We start from the raw sequence: 19,530 nt of genomic DNA, 5'->3' as shown, positions 1-19,530 counted from the left end.
TAATGTTTCTCTGCTGAGTTTTGATTCTTTCCCTTGGACGGATTTGCATTTGGATTTCATGAAACCCATTATTGTATCGACGATTTTGGTATTCAATTCGTCCAATGTTTCACATTGATTGTTGACGTTATCTAATTCGGCAGTCATTTTCGTAGCAAATTCTTCATTTTGTGTGTAAAGCCGTTGTACGTCAATCCTTTCACTTTTCTGAACTAGTTGTGATCTTTGAAATCTGGTATTTAACGTGACTCTTGCACGAACCATTCTGTGATCACTACCGGTTGAAAAATTGTTTAGGACCGTAACGTTCTTAACGGTTGACTTACAGCCAGTTATGATGTAATCGATCTCATTTTTCGTTACACCATCTGCACTAGCCCAAGTCCATTTCTGTTGAGGCTTTCCTGCAAAAAATGAATTCATTGCGTACAAATTGTGTTGCTGTAAGAAGTTGAGTAAAGTATTTCCACGCTCATTTCTTTGGTCGTTGCTAAAACTACCAACAGAAACTTCGGAGTCTTCTTCTCGTTTTCCCAGCTTCGCATTGAAATCACCGATTAGATATTGGTAATGTGAAGGGTTTTCGTCCAGAGCTTTCTCGACATCTTCATAGAATCTCTCTACTTCTTCGTCATCATGAGTGGACGTGGGTGCGTAAACCTGAATTAATTTGACACTGTATCTGTTATTTATCTTCAGGCTTACGTATATCACTCGATCGGATATGCTTTTCGTGTGAATTATGCGATCCGACCACCGCTTGTTTATGAACAATCCGACACCGTGCATCAGCATCTGACTGTCACTTCCTTGGTAGAAGAATGTATGCCCTGATTGTAATTTCAGGCATTCCTCTCCAGGTTTTCTCACTTCGCTCACTCCCACAACATCCCATTTTATCTTTTCTAGCTCTTCTTCCATTTCTTGCATTTTTGTCTTGTCGACAATGTTCTGGCATTATATGTGGCAATGTATAATTCGTTATGGCTTCGTTTGAAGGTTTTTAGCATTAAAACACCACGCTTGCTACTGCGGGTTGGTGAGTATGAAAGCTTTACTTTGATTACCGGGGGATCCTCGAGCTCTGACCCGCACATTTCTGCACGTTCCGGGACCACCGTGCCTATCAAAGTGCACAGTGCCCGACGGGGTAGTGTTACTCTTTTTGAACATTCTTTTCCATAAAGCTTTGCCCATTCTTTTGAACCTATCTGAGCAAAAGGTTATTCGTCCTTTAAAAGCTTAACCTAGTAGCTAATAAGAATTCTGGGATCGTTCTATCCTTTGGCTTCCTGAACCCCAATTCTTTCGGCTTCCAGCTCACGATTCATTCAACCTTAAGATTGATCTATCTAATCCTATCTTATTTACTGCTACGTCCTCGTTAAACTTCATTCCCTCCACTCTTTTTCAAACTGGCTTGGGACAGTCTTTGGCGGTGTTTTTTCGCTTATCTTCAAATAAAAACATAGCTAACGCCGACCCGTACGAAACACCTATTCGTATCAAAAGCCTTTAATGTGAAACTCTTCATTTCTCTTACTTCATTTTCTTCTCTGCTGAAAAACTATTCTTCCTTTTAAATCACTTACATTATCCACTCTTTGCCTTGTTATCATATACAATTAAATTGCCGGAGGCAATATAGACAGCCCCGTACGAAGTCAAATTTCATAAATTCCTATTTAAACAGCTATATACCGCTATATTTACCTATATTTCACTGTAAATAAACATTTCGCAGAGGAATATGCTATTATATAGCTCTATATGCCTGTATATAGCTCAATATAGCTGTATATAGGTATATATAGATGTCCATACATGGAATCCCTGAAACCCCTCACACTTAACACATTATTTCCATGTTAACAGAAACTCTCTAAGCATCATTTTCCCCACTTTATATCGTTTTACTAAAATCCAATATGGCCGCCGGCAGCCATTTTGTTAGGAGGCCGGAAATAGTACCGACGCTTTACATTCGTTAATACCTTTCAAACAAAAAAAAATTCATGAAATTCGGTCAAAATTTACTCGAGATATTGTCAAAATACACCACGTTCACTGTACTTCCGAGTAGCCAGATAAGAGCTCACTCCAAGAGACCTAGCTCACGCTCCGGAGAACATAATTTCATTAAAAAAAATTTCCCTGATTGGTACGGTCAATACCTATCTAATAAAGCTAAAACAGACGAAATATGTTCAAATGTGGCCGACCTACAAGCAAAAACTGCTTGCCGCCCTGTGCCTGTTCCACACCAAGGGGTCTAACTCACGAGTCGGTCATCCGATTTCCATAAACTTTTTTTTTGTCGATCGGTATTGTAAATACCTTTTATTTGACGTATCACTTACAAGTTTAACGTTTAAATGTCCGGAGATATCTTCGAAAAACCGTAAAGCACTTATTGGGCCACAGCTCGGGAGGGGTCGATCCAAAATCACTCATCTTCGAACTTAGCCTGTCTTTTGACATTACCAAACGAGAAAAAAAAGATTTTTCAAAATCGGATGCGTGATTTTGGATCGACCCCTCCCGAGCAGTGGCCCAATAAGTGCTTTACGGTTTTTCGAAGATATCTCCGGACATTTAAACGTTACACTTGTAAGTGATATGTCAAATAAAAGGTATTTACAATACCGATCGGCAGTTTTTGCTTGTAGGTCGGCCACATTTGAACATATTTCGTCTGTTTTAGCTTTATTGGATAGGTATTGACCGTACCAATCAGGAAAAAAAAAGGTTTTTGAAATTTTGTTCTCCGGAGCGTGAGCTAGGTCTCTTGGAGTGAGCTCTTATCTGGCTACTCGGCCGTACAGTGAGCGTGGAGTATTTTGTCAATATCTCGAGTAAATTTTGACCGAATTTCATGAATTTTTTTTGTTTGAAAGGTATTAACGAGTGTAACGCGTCGGTAAAATTTCCGATCTCCTAAAAAAATGGCTGCCGGTGGCCATATTGGATTTTAATAAAAGTGATATATCTTGGGAAAAATGGTACTTAGAGAGTTTCTGTTAACATGGAAATAATTTGTTATGTGTGTGGGGTGTTTCAGGCATTCCATATATGGACATCTATATATATCTATATTGAGCTATATACAGGCATATAGAGCTATATAATAGCATATTCATCTGTGAAATGTTTATTTATAGGAAAATATAGGTAAATATAGCTGTTTAAATAGGAATTTATGAAAGTTGACTTCGTACGGGGCTGTCTATATTGCCTCCGGCAATTTATTTGTATATGTTACCAAGGCAAAGAAAGATAATGTAAGTGATTTTAAAGGGCGAATAGCTTTTCAGTAGAGAATGAAGTAAAATAAATGAATAGTTTCACAGTAAAGGCTTTTGATACGAATAGGTGTTTCGTACGGGTCGGCGTTAGCTATGTTTTCGTTAGAGATTTTGGTTTGGATTAAAGCTGCATGTTGATTGATGTTTTGAATTGTTTGGTAAATAAAATGAAATTCACAGATTAAATCCAAACACCATGACCTGCTCTCATAATCGATGATATAAATTGTTGAAAAAACAATCCATAATTGCTTCCAGTAATTGCTGTATTTACAGCATCCGTTCGATGCGTAAGCCACCCAGCTTCAATTTTAGTTATAAAGCAATTATGGAATCGTGCAGGTGTGCGTTTATGTTAATCATTTTTGCTGCTGCAATCATCAGGTCATCGGAAGCAGCACAGGCTACTGTAAACGTTATACCTCTCTAATTGAAATGATTTTAGTTTCTTATAACATATTACGTTAGGAACACGTGTACATCGACTATGTGGTGTGTAAATTCAATCCACAATTCACGGCTAACGCTACCTGCAAACTGAATTTCGTAACGAGGCTTCAAAAATCCTTCACCATCAACAGTTTCGTAACGAAAGAAATTGACACAGTCATTGGTCATGTGCAGCTATACTACAAATTCCGCCTCGGCTACAAAATATTTCTTGTTGACATAAAGACTAATATGTGTGACTATGTCAGCGGCAAGACCCCATCAAAACTCATGGATTTTATCATGCCAACAGTGAATAAATATTCATTTCGAAAATTGATCTGTCCGTATTCGGGATGGATACGTGTTAAAGACATGCCAATCAATGGCGCAATGTTTGATTATGTCTTTCTTCCGGTTGGAAATTACATACTCAATCTCACGCTGCTCACTACAGGCGATAAGTATATGTGGAATGCCAAATTCTATTTTATCATTCCGGAAGGGAAAACCATTGAAGACGATCGAATGGGCCGCTAGCGAATCTTGCAACCCGTGATGTTCCTGTATAAGCAAATTGAAACAGTTATGACAAAACATTGTAATATAAACCAGCGTCTTGCTACGCTACAGATCGTTTTTGTATTTCATTTATGCCCCATTAGGGTAGATCGATTTAAAAATGTAGATTTTTATCCAAAAATCACATAAGTGTTCCATAAACGGCAGAGCCCATCGATCATTTTCTAGAAGATGCTCTTTTTTATTTCATGCTTTAAGGCTACCGCTAGGGCTCATAGGATTACGATGCCGTGTGTAATTGATCGAATTCGATGCAGACAGTAAGTGTAAAGTGTTTGCCGATGTTCATAGATGACGAATCCACAATAAAAAATTTATCTGTCCGTCTGTCCGTTCTTATGAAAATTTCTTATGAAATTTGTATGTCTTAAAAGTTGCGCATAGCGCAATTACGAAGCCCCGTACGATGTTCCTTTCAAACGTAACACAAATTTCAAATTGACCTAAAATTTCCTCAGTCCTATATTAACCTATATTTACCTATAAATAAACAATTTACTGATAAATATGCTAGTATATAGCTCAAATTAACTATCTATACCGTTATATAGCTCAATATACTATATATATTTATATATAGATATCCATATTTGGAATCCTTGAAACACCGACACACGTAACCACTCACTTCCCACTGATCAATAACTTTGTAAGAATTATTTTCACCGATTTATATTGTTTTTACAAAAATCCAATATGGCGGCCGACGGCCATTTTGTTAGGAGGTGGAAAGTAGTACGGCTGCTTTACATTCGTTAGTACATTTCAAACAAAAAAAATGCATGAAATTCGGTCAAAGTTTACTCGAGACATTAATAAAAACACTCCAAGCTGAGCTCACTCCAAGGGACCTAGCTCACGCTCCGGTCAACCTAATTTCATAAACTTTTTTTCCCCTGATTGGTACGGTCAATACCTTTCTAGTAAAGCAAAATCCATCAAAATCCGTTCAAATTTGGCCAACCTACGATCAAAAACGGTTTGCCGCCCTGTACCTAGTTTACACCAAGGGGTCTAACTCACGAGTCGGTCATCCAAATTCCATAAACTTTTTTTTGTCGATCGGTGTTGTAAATACCTTTCATTTGATGTATCACTTACAAATGTAGCCCTTAAATGGCCAGAGAAATCTTTGGAAAATGTTAAAGCACTTATGGGGCCCCAGCTCGGGAGGGGTCGACCTAAAATCGCCCATCTTCGAACTTAGCCTCACTATTTCGACTATCTTTCAGGGATTTTTTTTTTGAAATAGGTTTTGATTTACTCAAGATATCGACTTGACAGACGGACAGATGGACAGACAAAATTTTTATTGCGGATTCGTTATCTATGAACATAGGCAAACACTTTGCCCTTACCGCCTGCTTCGAATTCCATCAATTACACACGGCACCGTAATCCTATAAGCCCCTTCGTACTTCGTACGGGGCTAAAAATACAAACTCTACTACAGAGTCAAAACGGAATTAAGAATATTGCAGGTACAAACTGGCAGCAAATGGCAATGGATCGTACGAAATGGAAAGAAGTTGGAGAGGCCTACATCCAGCAGTGGATAGAAACAGGCTGAAAAAGAAGAAGAAGAAGAAGAAGAGTCAAAACATAAACAACCAGAATACATGTCTTATTTACGAGCGTCATATACCTTGATCGCAATTCTTCTTCTTCTTAAAATGGCGGAAATCACAACCCAATGACACGGCAAATGATAGGTATTGTCAATACCAATCCAGGAAAAAAAGTTTTTTTTTTAAATCGGATGAGTGGACCGTGAGTTAGGGCCTTAGAAGTGAAAGGCTACTCGGCCCTATGTGTATTTTACATAGAACTCGAGTAAATTTAATTCATTTTTTCGTAATTTTTGTTTCATTTGAAAGGTAATCGAAGGTCGAATAGAATGTTGTTGAAAAAATTGTTAAATTTGGGTCCTTGGACTAAGGCCGCTACTAGGGCCCTATGTGTATCTTATGCATACAACTCGATTAAATTTCATCCTTTTTTCCTAATTTTCGTTTGATTTGAAAAGTAATCTAACACCTAATAGAATGTTGTTAATTTTTAGCCGCGTACGAAGTACTGGGGGCTTACAAGAACATCATGCCGTTTGTAACATGTGAAATTCGAAGCAGACGGTAAGGGCAAAGCATTTATAGATGCCGAATCCACAATACAATAAAAAAAATGTCTGTCCGTCTGTCTGTCCGCCTGTCCGTCCGTCCGTGTACACGATAACTTGAGTAAAGCTCAACCGATTTGAAAAATTCTATTTTTCCCTGATGGGTAATGACAATGGCAAGACCCATATGAAAATGGACATATTTAGGTCGACCACTCCTGAGCTGGGACCCAATAAGTGTTTTAGGGTTTTTCGAAGATATCTACGGCATTTTAAACGCTACACTTGTAAGTCATACGTCAAATACGTCATTTACAATACCAATCGACAAAAAAAGTTTATGGAAATCGGATGACCGACTCGTGAGTTAGACCCCTTGGTGTGAACCAGTGACAGAGTGGGAAGCAGTTTTTGCTCGTAGGTCGGCCAAATTTGAACGGATTTCGATTATTTTTGCTTTATTAGATAGGTATTGAACGTACCAATCAGGGAAAAAAAAGTTTGAGCTTGGAGTGAGCTCATATCCGGCTACTCGGCAGTACAATGAACGTGGTGTATTTTGACCGAATTTCATGATTTTTTTTTGTTTGAAAGGTATTAACGAATGTAAATCGTCAGAACTACTTCCGGTGTCCTAACAAAATGGCTACCAGCGGCAATATAGAATTTTTGTGAAATTTAAATATCTTTCGAAAAAGGATACATAGAGAGTTTCTATTAACAGAGAAGTAATTTGTTATGTGTGTGGGGTGTTTCGGGCATTCCATATATCACGCATATGAACGGACATGATGATAGAAAAAGTTTCAAATTTGGGCTCCTAAAATTACATCGAAAATTTTGGTTTTATTTGAGAGGTACTTCGTACGGGCTTTCGTAATTGCGCTATGCGCAATATTTAAGATGAATTTCCTTACGGTAGAACGAAATGTATTGTAAAGCGTAGTTATTGATGTGTGGCAAACAATATACCTTCGAGTGATCAAAAAATGCGTCTGAAGTGTTAGCATTAGGACCTGCCATACTTGACAAGTTCCTGGTGAAAACAGGACGATTCGCGTGATTTATGATGATAGGGAAAAGGAAACAAAGGATCATAGTATCTGTGTTTCATGATTGGGTCTACCCCAATCTTCCCAAACTGATAAATCTAAAAAACGGCATGGTACGCGCTAACGTTGGCAAGAGATTTGATCTGAACGACAACTTCCGTTAGTGCGCTATTGCCAGTAACCGTCGAGTTTATAAGTATATGTTGCATTAACTGACTGAAGCAGAGTCTAACAACCCAAACAAGCTGAAAAGTTTAAAGTCACCGAAAGCGGGTACACTTTTCGAACGTCTGGGGTTGTGGGAAACTGAAAGATGTTGTCTGTTTTAGTCCACAAATAAGAATGATTCTTTTCATCTTTTCATCAGAAGTTAAATGTACATGAGTTTACATGTGTTATGGAATGTGACAAATCTTACGCTGACTTGACAAAATGTGCGCTACTCATAATCGGTCACTTATCGATAAGGTAAATATATTAATGTGGAGATACCAACACACGTTCTCACTCTAATAAATAGATGACGCGACGATGCGTCTATCTGTATACCAGTTGATATGGTTATAAGTAAAGCTAAATGTCAAAATTATTCAACGAACTTCGTTAAATGAAGGATTACTTGTCATGGCGTCTGTACAATTAGGAATTGCTGACAGCACTGCGTCAGGCGCTTCAATAACATTCAAATGAAATGAAATGTGAAGAACGACATCAAGAATCGATAATCAACAATGTTGTCAATGGTGATGGTGCCGTTATGGAAAATTATTCGTATCGGGAGAATTTGGATCCGTGCGTGGATCCGTTGCGGAGTGGAAAATGGTCCCTCCAGAAAAAATTCTAATAAATTTAAATAAATTTGCGGCAAGATTCTTAATCTTTAATGAATCGACTCATGTGAATTACGGCCCTCGCTCCGCTCTGGCTCTGGCAAGCTTCACACTCGTATGAATTGTTCCTCAAAAGAAAATTGAGAACACAAAGAGAAGACAGCAGACATTCCGATCTACTTTTGATGGTTTGTTATAATTTTTAGACTCGTACGAAGTACTGGGGTCTCATAGGTTTACGCATACGTTTGTAACACGTCGAATTGGACTCCCTGAGTAGATTTAGTAGATTTCGTCAGTTTGGGCTGATCATTTCTGATCGATGCACACAGGGGGACCCTTTGTACTACCCAGTCATCATTAAAATCTAGAAGCCCTTTTCAGGACCTCCCCTCCACCTAACTTATACACACAGGGCCTATTTGAGGGAATTGACTTTTAGGAAATTGATTTTCTTTACTCGCCAGAATTCTCTCAAAAATAGGCACGGTCCACGTCGCAAGCCTGCAAACGGGTACTACCAGGTCTAGTCGCATTCCCTACATTTATAGAAGCATACGACTTTCCTGTCGGTTTCCGACCTCATCGCTAGCCTCATACCATAGCCAGCAGTCGGATAATATCCGGCGGGCATTGAATTCAATCCAGGTCTAGTCGGTTTATAATTTACAAAACAAAAGACTTTCCTGCTTGCACCAAGACACGTGTCATTCATTCCCTGCGGCCTGTCACTACTCATCCACTTGTCGCCCTCTGCCGCCCTATAGCCCGAAGGTTTTCGCTCATTGGAATAGTCCCGCGCTATGCGCAATTTCTAAGATGTACATTGTACACATTTCATAATAATTTTACTTTAACTACATTTACGGGCGCAATAGGCTTACGGTCAAAGTAGGGCGACAGACGCACTAGGGTCACATACACAATAGATATACGGGTTCGTATGGGGCTCAGTCGCAGCAAATGCTCCGACTGTTCTTATGGCTCGTTTGGCTCCAATCGTGGAGTCATTGACATATTAAAGTGCTAGATTTTACAATTTTTTAGGAAATTGATTAAAAAAAGGTGGGACGTAGTTTCCATAAAATTGGTTATTCATTGGCATAATCACCGTTTATTGATTATCAGTTCATTTGTCGTTTGAACATTTCAGCATCGAAGATATGAGCGGCTGACGTAGTGCTGTTAACCATTCCCCACTGTATACACTCCATGTCAAATACCCAGAGTCCTTCGTTGAATAATTTTGACATTTCACTTTATTTATATAAACATCTGAGCGAGTAAACACGCGCTGTAGCATCACCCATTAGACGATACGGGGAGAAAAACGAAACGAATTGAGTGCGACGATTCTTACATCATTCGAGTTTAAAGTGTGAAAATAAAGTTACAAATTCGGACATTATGAAAATCGATCAATTGCCAGTGGAAATTGTGATGAAAATACTCGGTTATGTGCCTACGTACGCCGAAATTTCACTTGTCAACAAGCGGTTCTATAGCGTCGTGTGCAAAATAAATGATTCGAACATTTGTTTATGTATTGATCGACGATTCTGTGAACGTTTCCTTATCGATAATACGACGCTGCAAAGTATGAAAACGTCAAATCGACAAATATCGAAAGTAGACATCGATTTTTCTTCAATGAATGAAGTTCATCGACGCATCGTTTCTGTGATTGAAACGTTTTCTTCGACCATCAAGTGTCTAAAATTGGCAAGTGTCACTATGGACGAGTCAACATTTTTGGAGATTTTATCGCTAACTCCAAACATCCAACAATTGGACTTGTTACTACTCCGTTCATATCCCGAAGACCAGCCATCGAAGAAACGACGTAGCAACAACGATGACTTAATCCTAGAGAAGCTAAAAACACTGTCGATTTTCGGCTGTGACGACAAGATTGTTCGAGTTTTTTGTCGCCTGCCAGTTGGAATCCTAACGGAACTGCAAGTAAATTATTTTTACTGGGATGCATTGACAAATGTGCTCCATCGGCAATTAAATATCAAGAAATTGAACTTGGAAGGCATCGAAATGAACAATACCATTCCTGCCATGGACATTTTTGACAAACTGAAATTGGAGTCCCTTCAATTGGAGGCCCATAAATTAAAAAGCGACGCGTTGCCAACTATTTTATCAAGCCAAGCGAAATTGAAATCTTTGATTTTATATGGTCTATCAGTTGTTGATGTACGCACTATGAATGTCATCACAGATCTTTCGGAATTGAAGATTCTCTCGATGAATATCAAAACAACTCCACGAACATCCATGGAAAAGATTCATCGATTGAAAAATTTGCAGGATTTGACGATACGATGTTACAACAGCGAGAGCACAGCCAAATTGAAAGCACTCTCTGAGTCAGACAACTTGCCAATTAAAAAGCTGAGCCTGGAGTTGGATTCAGGATTGCCAGTGGACGTTATTGCTGCATTGGCAACATCTGCACCACATTTAACCCATTTCCGTGTCAGATCGTCTCGTGTCTTTAATAGTGCAGAACTGGATGTGATTATGCGATGCTTCAATTTCGTTGAAATCTTAGAAATCCCAATGTGGGACGAGCGTTTGGCCGACTTGAGCAATTATTTCAATCCAAAGCTAAGAGAATTATCAATTTACGTTATAGGCCGGAATCAGTGCCTTCAGCAGTGGTTGTCGAAATTATCTGTTGCCTATCCAAATCTTGCAAAATTAAAAGTGTTGGCACGTACGTGCAAAATTGCTTTGAAAATGCGACCACTTCTAAGCGGATCCATCACGAAACTCGAGTCGCTAGTAATTAGAGCGTGGTACCTGCAAGTAAGAGATTTGGATTATTTGCATGATCACAAGGGCTATTTAAAATTAGTCGAATTGAGAGGCTTGGGGACTACACTGACAGATGACTTTGTGAAGAAGCTGCGCGCAAATTTTGGTTTGGCAAGTGTGGACAATTCTGGCTGTTTGAGGATGGCAACTGACCGACACACAATGAATTGTGAGCGCGAAGTAGACCGTTATTATGAACTGGATTAATTTTTGTAATTTGACATTTTGATTTCAATAAAAAAATCAAAATTTTTGGAAAACAAGGAAATTTTTGCTGATGGAATTGGCGTGCCAACTAAAATCTTTTGCGACCTCGAGCGAAAATGAAATCGAAAAGTTCAAATGATTTTCCCCTCAACATGAACGATTTTTTTCCATTTATAGTGTCGATCATTAAATTGACAGGCTCAATTCGTATCTCACTTCAACTTGATTGGGATGCAGGGTTTTCAAGTAGCGTGGATATCGACGTACTTGTTGACAGGCTTTAAGAGCTGTCTTCGTCTGGCTTCGACGAATTTGTTCCACTGAGGTAGACCAGGTCTTGGAACTCTAGACGCCTTACGAGACTGAAGGATAGGTATAACAGGGCTCACAGGTGTCGGAAGGATTCTGGCAAGTTGGCCGACAGGCTTGTTTTTTGCCCGTAGTCACTGAGGTCCGAGTTCTCTGCCAAGGGTTGGATACTATTCATGCTATTCACATATATTTTTTGTCGAAGTGTCCAGGGTGTGTTCTCTGCTCTGCAGAATCAGGCATACCGTTAGTATATTGAGAAAGATGAGCAGGATTTGACGGCCATAAGTCTATGAGGGCAATCCACGGTTTCCTAAGCTCAATGTCCCTCAAATGAGCAAGAACGTGTATGCAGGGAAAATATGATTTTTTTTGCTAAGCTTTACTCCTTCATCAATGGTCGTCCATCCTATCCTCTCTTCTCTTCTGAATCTTTAACCTTCATCCTGCTGGAAGGAGTCGAACGTGGTTCCGATTTTCCATTTTCAAGAGCGGTTCTAGGTCTGATGTTAAATACTACAAAGGTGTAGTTATTCTTCCAACCCTCGGTAAACTTTTTGGGTGGATTGTTTCTGAATCTCTGACGGACAAGGTATCGTTTCGGTTAGACAACACGACTTTATGCGTGGACGATCTACTGCAACGAACCTAGTTGACAAAGTTGATTAGTTGGTTAGAATTTGATATGTGCGATTGGTTTCAGTACGTTCAGCTTTCGGGAAAGTTACCCAGAAGTCTGGAGTCCCTCAGTGAAGTCCGTTGGGCCCACTTTTATTTTTGTTGTGCTTTAACGATGTCTAGGGTGTTTTCGACACTTGTGTCCTTCCAGTGCTGACTTATGGAGCGGAAACGTTAACTTTAACGAAAGCATCCGAAGATAAATTGTGAGTGACACAAAGAGCCATGGAACGGAGTATGCTTGGAATAACACTCAGAGACAGAATGATGAATCAATGGTATCGACAACAAACCAGGGTCGTTGATGTCATGGAAAGAATAGCATCTCTGAAATGGAGCTGGGCGGGACATATTGCAAGAAGGACAGACGAACGTTGGACCAAAAAGATCATGAACTGGCGACTATATAAAAGACGAGCTATAGGTAGACCACCAGAGAGATTGCCAAACGGAATTAAGAATATTGCAGGTACAAACTGGAAGCAAATGGCAATGGATCGTACGAAATGGAAAGAAGTTGGAGATGCCTACATCCAGCAATGGATAGAAACAGGCTGAAAAAGAAGAAGAAGAAGAAAGCCCACTGGAATTAAAAATTTTCGTTACGTTTTGTAAATGGGAAAATCAAGTGTAATTTGACCTTTTGCTTTACATTTTATTAAATAACGTTTTACGTTTTGTAAAAGGGGAAAATCCCTTGTAACCGTTCTGTTAGTTTTTCTGATTTATTTTTCCAGTGAAATGGTAACGTTTTTCTCATAATTTCCATTAAAAAAAAACGTGATTTCCATTGGAGTTGGGTGCAAATAGTCTTTATATGACTATTTGCACCCGGGTGCAAATAGTCACTTCGTTTTACGTCAGCACACTTGAGAGAAATAATCAAAACTAAAATTCACATTTTCGTCTATCACTCCACTACATTATGGAGTTTCATACTCTACAAAAAGTAGTTCCAGGCCAACACCTTTCGAATGATGTATCATAAGCTTTAGTTCCTTTGGGCGCCCTTTTTCAGTTTATCTGTTTATCACGACTAAATTAGTTAAGAGCACTGAGAAGTAAAAGACATTTATGCCACTCAGCATCATAATATGCAAAATTTGCAAACTTTAGATGCCTCTGTGGCATAAAACGTTGTATGCAACTCGATGCAAAGTACTTTTTTAGGCTCACGATGTACATTATGACACACGGCCTGCGGTACACATCTAGAGCCTAAAAAAGTACTTTGCACCTCGGTTGCATAAATAACTATTTTGATAACTTTGTACAAATGCGAACTTTTTAGAAAAGTAGCTTCATCTTTTGGTGCCAAAACATATACACACTTTTCCCACAGAGAAAACTCAAAACTTCAAAAAAGGTGGTAAAAAATCACAAATTTATTGACTTTTCTCACTAAATGACTATCTAAACTTTATATATTTTGGCACCAAAAGATGAAGCTACTTTTTTCAAAAAATTCGTATTGACACAAAGTTATTATCGAAGATGTATTTACTTCGCGGAGCAGAGTGTATCTTAAGTAGATGATAAGGTCGTAATTGTTTTTCTCGGGACGAGTAAAATTTTTTCTTGAAACCCGACCCGACCGAACCCGACCCGAATCGCTGACTTTGAAACCCGGACCCGATGAATTTTTGAGACTCGAGCCCGAACCCGGTCGGGTCGGGTTGGGCCGGGTCGGATCGTTGTGTTTCGGGCGGCCCGCACATCTCTAACAGGTCCTTGGAAATTCTACTGAAAACGCCAATTCTTTGTGCTACTTTTTTACACAGCAGTTGGACATTTTCTTTCAGATTGAATTGGACCCCAGCTCGTTCGCGCTCTCACTTGAATTGATTTGGGAAAAATCAGATCGCACCTATGCGCTGTGTAATTAAAAATTAAAAAAAGATCCTCATTGAGTCAAGCAAACTTACGAATTAAATGTTAGAGTATCCCGTCACATTATTCACATACAAGAACGATCCAATATGTAATTGGCCGCGTCACGCTCCATTTGTAGGGTATGGAGATGGTTCTGTGCACCAATTGTTCTGATGGTCGCGTACGTTTTTGCCAGAAACATGGCTCTGGGCAGGGACATGTTGTGACCGGCTCTGAGGATTTTTCGCATCTTATGTATTTTGATGGCCGACTTGCCTTAACCGTTCCTCCTCCAGATCTGGATCAGAGCTGAAAATGAATTTAAAATAAAAATAAATCTTCAGCGATACTCAAAATTTACACTTTTTTGTTACCGTGAATCTTGTTGATGATCATCGTCCACCGGGATCGCTACAACGGACGAAATTTCGCCTGGTGCACTGTTCATGTTTGACGAAATTTCGATCTAGTCTTTAACTGCTGCACTTGCGTATTCGGTTGACACTTCGATCGAGCCAGCGCCTGGTGCACTGTCGGACGAAATTTGGATCCAGTCTTTAACTGCTGCACTTACGTATTCGGTTGACACTTCGATCGAGCCAGCGCCTGGTGCACTGTCGGACGAAATTTGTATCGAGTCTTGAGCTGTTGCACTTGCGTAGTTGGTTGACACTTCGATCGAGCCAGCGCCTGGTGCACTGTCGGACTAAATTTGGATCGAGTCTTGAACTGTTGCACTTGCGTAGTTGATTGACAATTCGATCGAGCCAGCGCCTGCTGCATTGTTGATGATGGGCGAAATTTTGATTGAATGAACGTCTTCAACGCCTAGCGGACAATGCAAAAGGCCAGACCCACTGTGCTCCGAAATGCTCTCTATTGAATCGAGAAACATCGGCTCTTCTGTATCAAAGAAACGAAACGCACGTAAAAATCCCGTCCATATGGCACAAAATTCAAATAAACAGATTACCCGTGTAATCCCGGCTGCAACCATTCAGAGCAGCACAAACTTCTGTGAGGAAATTTTAACCTCAGATTCAATAGAAACAATAGAAACGCGGACGAAACAATTTACACCGAAACACAACCTCAAATTTCATTCAAAAAACATTTTACACTTTACACGAGGGAGGACGAAAGAGTTCTGTCGAAAATATTATGAAGAGTTCGACGAGTGATTTCACTCTAAGAAAATAATGAATCAAGTAAATATGCAATTCAATTAAAACAATTCGAGCAACCCTTGAAACAGGGTATAAATACAGTGAATCTTTTTTTTTTTTTAAAGTGAACGTCTATTTATTTATTCAAAGCGAAAAAAAAGACTGCTCGCATACGGCGCAGTCAATAAAAAAACGATCTTTTCAATCAACAAATATTACAATAAATAAAAATCATCCGCTCTATTACTTCCTAAAGTTCCAAGAATACATGCCGCATTGCCTCTTTGTATAGCAATAGAAATTTTCTGCAACAGATAATCTTTGGAACGTGGCTCCCCTGATGCTCTCTTCATCAACGATCCCAACTTGTCAATAAATTTCTTTGTTTCTGGACCCATGCAACCTAATGATTCAAAGGCAAGGGGGGTAAATAAATAGTTTTCTTTAAGACGTATATAATGATTATGCTTAAATCTCTCCGCTTTATCTGCAATAGACCCTGCTTTCTTAGAGGATTCACTGATGTATGAAGGAGCCAAAGTATCACGTATTGTTACATCCCATAAAAGTGATTTTCCATGACTCCACGGAACTACTGTCATACCATCAGGTCTTTTACCGTCGTCTCTAGAAATACCAGGTGGTTGCAAAATATTGGGAAATCCTGCAGAGGAAAATGCATGACCAAAAACATTATTGACAGAATCGTGTTTAGCAATAATCCCTATCTTTAATTTGCACGATAAACCATGCAAACCGTCCTTCTTAACCACAGCACCACAATTACACTTGTACTCTTCACACAACTGGGATCCTAAACGAAGACCAACAGCAATTCTCGCTGCATTGTTATCTAATAGTAAACCTAGTTGACTCGATGGGACAACCTGCAGCCACTTTGAAGATTCTTTTGTAGATGACGCAAGTAGTCTAGCACGAGTAACAGGTTCACTAGAATCTAACATCTCGCTAAAACTGCTCCTAATCACCGGTAGGTCCCAGTTTCGTTGCACCTTTCTCTTTTCATCATTATCTGGAATAAAATCGTTAGGATTGGTATCTACTATGCTTGAAATGTCATCATCAATTATTCGCAAATTAAATTTACTCAAAATTTCATTCGACAAATCAGATGATGAATACACAGATGACAGATAGGCAGGCATTGCCAAGTCTTCAACTTTCCGAATCCCCAATCCACCAAAAACTAAAGGAAGAGAAGCTTGATCCCAAGCAAAATCTGACAACCCAACATTCGTAATCGCCTCAAGCGTAGAACGGAAAATCTCGTCAACACTTTTCAAACGATCGCGCAGCTAAAAAGTCCTGCAAGTACGCAACAAATAACTAAACCTACAGCTCCCTAAAGAATTCCTAAAAATGCACAAAGCCGGATGAACATCCATTAATTTCAAACGGTCGCACATTATTCTCAACGATTCAACCTTGGAAGAAAAAACCCTCTCTAAACCTGACTCAAAACTCGGAGACCCTAATATCTCAAGAAAAGACTCATCAACTCTCCTGATACCTGGCAACAATGCTGATATATCAGCATACATCCTAGCTTCGTCTTCACTCGAAGCATTAACAAAAAAAACCTCACATTTCTTTGTATTCAGCGGTAAACCAGACAAAACACAAAAATCTAAAACTCTCCTAATATCGGCAAGTATCACTGATAATTTATCAGCAATCGTTCCGTCATCTAAATACCAACCATTAAGCCTAGAAGAAAGAGAGTGCGTCATTCTCATAATACCAATACAAAAACCAGGGGGACCCATTGGATCACCTTGTTGGTATCCTCTTCTTGACAGCAAAACCTCATCAAGATAATAGAGATTAGAGAAATGACTATAAGCCTGCTGCAACAAAGGAAGCAATTCTGGGCACACATCCCTAACTTCACCTAACATAAACTTCCTAAACAACATATTAAAAGCATTCCCAAAATCAAACTTAACCAACGCCCTGCATGAACCAGAGCCTCAGCACCCCCTTTTACACCAAACCCAAACTGAAAAGGCTTCAATTTTTCAACTAAACTATCTCTAACATTAAAACACGCAACTTTACCTGTCAAACGCCTCCAAACGATTCCAACCGCTATAGGTCTCACATCGTCCTCGCACAGTGAATCTGTATGGAAACAAATCAGAATAAACACAACTACTGAACGGGCAACATGCCCTAAGTAACGAGTTTTTCTCAAGTAGAGTACCTGAGCAATCTCCGCTTCGCTGATGACATTGTACCGATAGCAGCGAATCTAGTTCAGGCTAAGCTTATGCTACAACAGTTAAGTGAAGAGGCGAGCAAAGTTGGCCTCAAGACTTATCGAAAACCAAAGTCATGACCAACATCGGGGACGATAGAGAAATCAAAATTGGTGACACTGTCATTGAACGAGTCGACAGCTATGTATATCTAGGACATAAACTGAAGTTAGGTCTGGACAACCAGACTGCAGAAATAAGACGTAGGGTTGGTCTTGCATGGGCAGCGTTCGGAAAACTCAGACTAATTTTCAAAAGCAAAATGAATAATAGTCTGAAACGCAAAGTTTTCGACACTTGTGTCCTTCCAGTGCTCACTTATGGAGCGGAAACGTTAACTTTAACGAAAGCATCCGAAGATAAATTGAGAGTGACACAAAGAGCCATGGATCGGAGTATGCTTGGAATAACTGTTCGACAACACTGATCAAATTGCTCAATCCGAGACCACTGATAACACAAAGGGTTGTCAACTTGACATTTCATCGGAAATAAATTCGGATTAGATAAATGGCACTGGATGCGTCTAAGTAAATTTCAATTAGAATTATCGTTAATCATCCGTGTCTTATAAGTTTTGAATTTAAGTTTTTTGATTTATTTAATCGTTTGACGTGCTTCTGGACAAAAATAGTTTAAAATTTCATCATAAAATTTTCTGACTACAAACCGTTCAGGATTCTTTTCATTTTAACGTCGAATTGATGTGTGAAAAGTAAGGATTTTGTTGTCATTTTTTCTTGAAGGAATTCGAATGTTCAGTAACAAGCACGACTAGTTTTATCAGGAGATGTGCCTAAGCACTAAAAGTAAGACTGAATTTTTAGCCCCGTACGAAGTACGAAGGGGCTTATAGGATTACGATGCCGTGTGTAATTGATGGAATTCGAAGCAGACGGTAAGGGCAAAGTGTTTGCCTATGTTCATAGATAACGAATCCGCAATAAAAATTTGGGCCGTCTGTCCGTCTGTCCGTCTGTCCGTCTGTCCGTCTGTCCGTCACGTCGATATCTTGAGTAAATCAAATCCGATTTCAAAAATTTTTTTTTTTCCCTGAAAGATAGTCAAAATAGTGAGGCTAAGTTCGAAGATGGGCATATTCGGGTCGGCCCTTCGTGAGTTAGGGCCACCTAAGTGATTTAAGGTCTTTTGGTGATATTTATGGCAAAATAAACGAAGGAAATGTAAATGACACGGCAAATGATAGGTATTGTCAATACCAATCCAGGAAAAAAAAGTTTTTTAAAATCGGGTGAGTGGACCGTGAGTTAGGGCCTTAGAAGTGAAAAGCTACTAGGGCCCTATGTGTATTTTACATAGAACTCAAGTAAATTTCATTCGTTTTTCGTAATTTTTGTGTCATTTGGAAGGTAATCAAAAGCCGAATAGAATGTTGTTGAAAAAAAAATTAAATTTGGGTCCTCGGACTAAGGCCGCTACTAGGGCCCTATGCGTATTTTACATACAACTCGTGTAAATTTCATCCGTTTTTCGTAATTTTTGTTTCATTTGAAAGATAATCGAACACCGAATAGAATGTTGTTGAAAAAAAAATTAAATTTGGGTCCTTGGACTAAGGCCGCTACTAGGGCCCTATGTGTATTTTACATATAGCTCGAGCAAATTTCATCCGTTTTTCGTAATTTTTGTTTCATTTGGAAGGTAATCAAAGGCCGAATAGAATGTTTTTGAAAAAAAATTAAATTTGGGTCCTTGGACTAAGGCCACTACTAGGGCCCTATGTGTATTTTACATATAGCTCGAGCAAATTTCATCCGTTTTTCGTAATTTTTGTTTCATTTGGAAGGTAATCAAAGGCCGAATAGAATGTTGTTGAAAAAAAATTAAATTTGGGTCCTTGGACTAAGGCCACTAC

At 39.2% G+C, this 19,530-nt stretch overlaps 1 long non-coding RNA gene across 1 annotated transcript; it reads right to left on the bottom strand.

The window, feature by feature from the left end:
* Positions 1-13,204: 13,204 nt before the first annotated feature.
* Positions 13,205-13,672, bottom strand: LOC119084737. The gene is made up of 2 exons (XR_005089127.1): positions 13,575-13,672; positions 13,205-13,373 (listed from the first exon to the last, which is right to left on the bottom strand). It is a non-coding gene; the product is annotated as an uncharacterized LOC119084737 (long non-coding RNA).
* Positions 13,673-19,530: the final 5,858 nt, after the last annotated feature.

This window comes from Bradysia coprophila, unplaced genomic scaffold (assembly GCF_014529535.1).
Source record: "Bradysia coprophila strain Holo2 unplaced genomic scaffold, BU_Bcop_v1 contig_93, whole genome shotgun sequence".
NCBI lineage: Eukaryota > Metazoa > Arthropoda > Insecta > Diptera > Sciaridae > Bradysia > Bradysia coprophila.
The sequence above is the reverse complement of the archived record's forward strand: the minus strand, read 5'-3'. Positions and strand labels throughout refer to the sequence as shown.